Source organism: Eurytemora carolleeae, unplaced genomic scaffold, assembly GCF_000591075.1.
Source record: "Eurytemora carolleeae unplaced genomic scaffold, Eaff_2.0 scaffold567, whole genome shotgun sequence".
NCBI lineage: Eukaryota > Metazoa > Arthropoda > Copepoda > Calanoida > Temoridae > Eurytemora > Eurytemora carolleeae.
The window spans coordinates 206,947-213,724 of NW_019396458.1; the positions used below are offsets into that span (position 1 = coordinate 206,947).

The 6,778-nt window shown below is 32.1% G+C and overlaps 1 long non-coding RNA gene across 1 annotated transcript; it reads left to right on the forward strand.

The window, feature by feature from the left end:
* Window positions 1–4,904: 4,904 nt before the first annotated feature.
* On the forward strand, window positions 4,905–6,664 carry LOC111703667 (uncharacterized). The gene is made up of 3 exons (XR_002765661.1): window positions 4,905–5,011; window positions 6,162–6,231; window positions 6,589–6,664. It is a non-coding gene; the product is annotated as an uncharacterized LOC111703667 (long non-coding RNA).
* Window positions 6,665–6,778: the final 114 nt, after the last annotated feature.

Below are 6,778 nucleotides of genomic sequence, written 5' to 3' on the forward strand. Positions count from 1 at the left end.
TCTTCATTCTTCATGCTTGATTCAATTTTTAAATTTGATTCAATTCTGGCTAAGGAGGGGAGACCCCTTCCCTTCTCTATCTACCTTCCATCTCTCCCTCACTCCTTCCCTTCTCTATCTACCTTCCATCTCTTTTCCCTCACCCCTTCTCTATCTACCTTCCATCTCTCCCTCTCCTCTTCCCTTCTCTATTTACCTTCATATCCTTTTCTCCCCATCCCTTCTTTTCTCTACTCTCTGTTTGAACTCTAAGATCAGATAACATGTTGTCTAAATTTCTGACATATTTTCCACCAAGTTTTCCTCATCCTGCTAAATTCAAGTATATGTTTAGACTTTACTGAGGGGTTTGGTTCAAATATCAAAGTGAATAAAAAATATCTAAACTTGAATCTCCTTCCTTTCACCCTGTATTCATAAAGTAGGTTCACCCTGTATTCAAGTATGTTCACCCTGTATTCAAGTAGGTTCACCCTGTATCCTTGCAGTACTAGAAAGAATACTATAGATCTCAATCAAGATTTTCCAAATATGTAAACTTGGTTCAGCAGATTGTGTCTTTTACAAATGTTGGTGCATTAAAACATGTTTGTTAAAATTATCCAGAATCCTTTTTGACCCCCCCCCCCCCGGCCACTTCATGAAAATATAGTAAAATCGTGAAGTTTCCTTGCTCTAAAACGTCATTTTTTTGTTGCTGTCGTAAGAAATTCAGAGTTATTTCTAAATCTATATAATAGAGCTCTTCGCTTGTATATATATATATTTGTACATATATTTATAGCTATTTATTAGCTATAGCTTGCCAAACGACTGAACTAAATTGCCTGAAATTTTTGAGGGAATCCTCGAGAACCCCGGGGTTCACAAAGGCTAAAGAAAATTAGATTTTTTTTTCGAAATTCAAATTATTTTCTTCAAGATTAGATTTTTAAAAAGTATTTCTAAAATTCCATGCCGGGCACTTCTGTTAGTTTTAAAATAAATTTCCTTGTCATTGTTTTTTAACATTCTTCCTAGAAATGCGCATTAAACTTTTTTTTGTAAACAAATGGAGATTCTTGTCATAGTCTACTTTCCGTGGCAATACACCCTGTTCATGTTTGTGCGTACAGTTTATGTTTATGTTTACGCATGCGTAATGTTTTTGTTTAAACATATATGTTTATGATTGTTTGGTTGTGTGGTTGCATGCACGTTTTACAGCATACACTATCTGTCTTCTTTGTAGTTTTATCTGTCCCTTCTTTAGGCCGACACAAGGGGCCTGGGGATCCAGGGTGAGGTAGAAGACACTATGGGCCAAAGTAACCAATTAAGAGAAGCATTATTGTAAGTTTGTTTGTATGTAATTTTTTAAATAAACCTTTAGTTGTTTGATTCTGTGTTAAAATTTTTCAATTTTGGCCAATTTGCTTAAAATATTCATTTTTTATGTAAAAATGTTCGTTTTGAGCAAATTACGCAAAAAAAAATTCGCAACAACGCTCAAAACTCATTGCGGTTCTTACGCAAAATATGCGCAAAAGTTCGCATAAAAAATTGCGCGAAAATAACGTAAATTATGCGAAAAAAGCATAGTCATTTCGTGGAAACCCTAGGCTCAATCCAATATTTCCTCTCTTTATGTTCAGGTGTCCAAATCAAGCGAGAAAGATATTTAGAAGAAACATGGGAAAAATCTTTCTCATAAATATGAAACTGAAAATGCAAAAATAAGCTCTGCTAAGTATCTTCAAAAGGACAGCTGTGAAAGAATTTTTACTAGAATTATGTTTAATAATTACATATATTCGTGTAGTTTCAGTTTCTATGTATATAGAGGAGGTTCTTTTAAAAATTTTAGCTTTGAACTTTGAAAATCACCATTTTTAATCGAACCAAAATTTTTGCAGATTTTGTCTGTTTAAATTGGTGAATTAAAAAAAATAAACTTTGAAATATTTTCCGGTGTCATGCTAGTCATGCATATGGAGCATACTCCCCCTAAAGTTTTAACCATTTCAACACAATGCTAGACTTGAAAAGTATTTTTATGACATTTTCCGATATTTCCTAATGAAAAAAAACACATTAAAATATATCTATGTCTCGAGTGTAAATATTAATTGTTTGATGATTTGAAAGGAAAACGACATTCAAGAGGAAATAACCTTTTTTGTCTTCACCCCCTTCCAAAAACATATAACAAAAAAATTCGTATTTTATATGTGTCAACTAAGAATTTTTAATTTTAATTTTAATGCAAGAGTCCGCTCCATGCAAGAGTCCGCTCCATGCAAGAGTCCGCTTCATGTAAGAGTCCGCTCCATGCAAGTGCAAGAGTCCGCTTCATGCAAGAGTCCGCCCCATGCAAGAGTCCGCCCCATGCAAGAGTCCGCCCCATGCAAGAGTCCCCTCCATGCAAGAGTCCGCTCCATGCAGAATACCTGGCAAAATCGCTCAACTTCAAACAGCCAAAAACCTTCTCTGGGATCATGTGATTTTCCTCAAATACTTGGGGCTTGTTCGGTTCTGCCGTTCTTACGTTTATTGGACACAAACAAATAAACAGACAGACCTGACAAGCAAAATAAATATATTTTTAGAAGGAGAGGGTGAGGGGGTAGGGAAACGGGGCCGGGGGGGCTAAGGAAGGAGGAGCGGGGGATAAGGAGGTGGGTTAAGAAGATAGGGAGGAGGAAAGGGACTAGAGAGACCGAGGGGGGGGGGATTTTTAAAGACCTGGGGGGCGTATTTAATTTGATATCCGGGTGGTATGGATGGAAGGGGGGGGGTTTAGGTACCAGTTCGAATCTTATTGATAGTAAAACTAATTCCAACCGTGATCTTAACCTAGAGATAGACATCATACAGATAGATAGATAAATGACTAGATCCTACAGGGTGTCCCAATAGACATGGGAATTAAGTGACGACTTCAACATCGTCTTTGTTCCTCGTGTTTTTATTACGTGAACACAATTTTGTAGTATTCCAGTTAAGGCATTTAACAATCAAAATTATTAGTCTTGGTAATTTCAAAATGTGGTCTACTATTTGAGTCTTCCAAAATTGACGGAAATATTAAGAAATCTACCAGATTTCAATTTGTGTTCATTTGTACACCCTGTAGATAGATTGATAGATAACTTTGAAAAGATGTAAAGAAGATGGATAAGGTCATTGTTAGAATATATGATATTGGTTTTACACAAATTACGCATACAGGGTTACCCACAAAGGATGAGACTTAAGAGACAATTGTACGGAATTCATATTGTCTGTTTCTTGATTTCTTGCAACTGTAAACTTGTTTGTTTCTTTGCCAAATCATTAAATAAGCCATTAGATAACAATGTCTAAGACAAAATACATGATTTAATCTTAGGATCGTCACATTAAAATGTTTCTGGTCGTCTTCACAGTCTCATCCTTAGTGAATTATCCTGTATACAACTTTTTTATTGAATTATATTATAGGAAGGGCAATGCAGACGCTGGATTTTTTTTGCAAAAGCGATTTTACCCTTTTTGGAAACATAGATAATACTTTTAGGACTTTTTGGAAACATAGATAATACTTTTAGGACTTGGAAACAAAGATAATACTTTTAGGACTTTTTGGAAACATAGATAATACTTTTAGGACTTTTTGGAAACATAGATAATACTTTTAGGACTTTTTGGAGACATAGATAATACTTTTAGGACTATTTGGAAACATAGATAATACTTTTAGGACTTTTTGGAAACATAGATAATACTTTTAGGACTTTTTGGAAACATAGATAATACTTTTAGGACTTTTTGGATCATAGATAATACTTTTAGGACTTTTTGGAAACATAGATAATACTTTTAGGACTTTTTGGAAACATAGATAATACTTTTAGGACTATTTGGAAACAAAGATAATACTTTTAGGACTTTTTGGAAACATAAATAATACTTTTAGGACTTTTTGGAAACAAAGATAATACTTTTAGGACTTTTTGGAAACATAGATAATACTTTTAGGACTATTTGGAAACAAAGATAATACTTTTAGGACTTTTTGGAAACATAGATAATACTTTTAGGACTTTTCGGAAACATAGATAATACTTTTAGGACTATTTGGAAACATAGATAATACTTTTAGGACTATTTGGAAACCTAGATAATACTTTTAGGACTATTTGGAAACATAGATAATACTTTTAGGACTATTTGGAACATAGAATGTTTGGAAAATATATTTTCCATAAAAACAAGAGTTATTGGATTGTTATATGGACCATCTTCTAAGGTTTTAATCGAATAAAGTTTGTTTCAAAGAAAAAAATCTATCATTTTGGAATTCAAGGACATCGTGGTCCAATAAGAGTATTTCTCTGTCTACTACAGTGAAACCCTTAATAACGAATACATTGGAAGAATTTATCAAATGTCGTCTTGACAATTTGCGAAAATAGATAAATAGCCATGGAATATGCGGGAATAGTTTTAAATAGTTCCATATTATCATTTAATTAAAAAACTGAATATCTGCAAAATTCCATTATCAGAAAGTGAAGAATACGACATTTATGCATTCTTTCGATGTATTCGTTATTAAGGGTTTCACTGTATTAAAAAAGTGTTAGAAACCTATGTATAGGTTGAAGCCTATACCCCCTTTCTTTTTTTTTCCTTTACATGCATTTCCTAAGGCTTTCATTGAACAAATAAAAGATGTACTCTAAGATTATTAAGTGTTTTCTGTTTTATAATAAAAATATTTTATAATGTTTATCTCCCAAGGTAAAGATAACAAAGACTTAAACCTGTGAGACAAAAAAATAAAAAAAGCAGATTATAAACAACAATTGTTTCTTATACTATTTTTCGAACTTTAATAGCGGAATATCTTAGAACTTTTTCTCAAATAAATGTTGTATTTTTATTTTTAAATATCCTTGTTTATTGTTTGTTTATGTTTTATTTATCACAGTTCTTGTAAGATGACGGGGTCGAGAGCAGTGTTCCTGCTTTTGACGACAATTATCGGGTTAGTGACAAAAATATAACAACAACAAATTTAAAAATCATGCTTATAATTGATTACTTTTGTTCTCACGTTTTGTCAAAAAATTTTACTGATTTGTAGATATGAATATTTTTTGTCTGCTTTGAAACAAATGTCTTTCAATCCCGTTTTCGGAAAATTTAAAATTAGAAAATCCACTAACAAAAATCGTTTACAATTGAATTTTTTATGTATTTTCTCTTTGAGTTTAAAAGGACTGTAAAAATTATTTTAATCATTTGGAAATTTTTCGGAAAATTAATATTTTTATTTTTGATTGTTAAAAGAAAAAATGAAAAATGATTTATAGTTTGTGAATTATGAATTGTTTGCTGCTTATTTTTATAATTAATCTTATCATTATTTTATTGGTGTAAATAATTATATTTAATGCTATCTCTCTTCATATTTAAATACTTTAACATTTATGATTTCAATTTTGTTGCATAACTTGAATAAAGAATTGTAAAGGAATTGAGTTTTTGCAACAAACTCCAATTTTCAAACCCCTTCATCTGTGCAACCCAATGTCATAGACCTTCGATATTTCAAACTATGAATTCTGTTAGATCAAATAAGCGTGAAATATTAAAGGTTTACACTATCAGGTTGCGAAGATATATTGATATTAGAAAATTCGATTTTATAGTAAGTTTACTCAATTCCTTTGGACGTTAATATTTTTCAATAATTCCCTTTAATTCCTTAAATCCTTGTAATCCAGGTAATCCATTTAATCAGTTTAAATCCTTTAAATATGTTTAATCTCTTAATTCCCTTACTTTATACTTTTAATCCTTCAAAATTCTTCAATTTAGTCCTGTTGATTCTTTTAATTCTTTAGTCCTGTTGATTCTTTTATCTCTTTAGTCCTGTTGATTCTTTTATCTCTTTAGTCCTTTTGATTCTTTTATCTCTTTAGTCCTGTTGATTCTTTTATCTCTTTAGTCATGTTGATTCTTTTATCTCTTTAGTCCTGTTGATACTTTTATCTCTTTAGTCCTGTTGATTCTTTTAATTTCTCTAATACCTTTAATTGCTTTAATCCCTATAATCTTTAATCTATTTAATTCCTTTAATCCCTTTAATTTCTTTTTTCCTTTTATTTCTATAATCCGTTTAAAATATGTAGGATACACTCCCAGGATGTGACTGTACCAGAAGCAAAGTTTTTTGTTGCCGGGTCTGGGCTTCGAGTAGAGGTAAGCAGAGAGAACGGTGTCATAACAATTGGACTAATTATCGATCGGACTTATGTTCATTTGGACAAACGTTCATAATGACTATCAGTTTTAAGTTTTTTACACACAAAATTAGGAGACCAAGCGCTGCGGATAGGACGGGTTAAGGGGTGTTTTACAGATTTAAATGGACTTCCCAATCGATCCCCATTCTAACTATCTTTCAAATGTTAATTGAAATAATTTGTTTTTGTTTTGTTTCTTTTTCAGGCTTGTTTTGTAATTTGTTAGAAACGTCATCGAATCGGTATTTGACAAATGACAATTATTTTATTAAGCTTGTATGATCATTTTTTAACACTCAATTTTGTTTGCTAGGTGGCTGATGTGAGTGGAATGACTGATGTCCAGATTCACTTCAGGTTATAATAAAATCTATCAGCTTGGGAACCTAGGGTTGCCCAGGTTACTCCTAGTTCTTCCGCCATTCACCCGCGCTTGATTCTATTGTAGCAGGAAAATGATGTTTTGATCTTTCCTGCGACTGTAAATAGCATTTTGTTTGTCA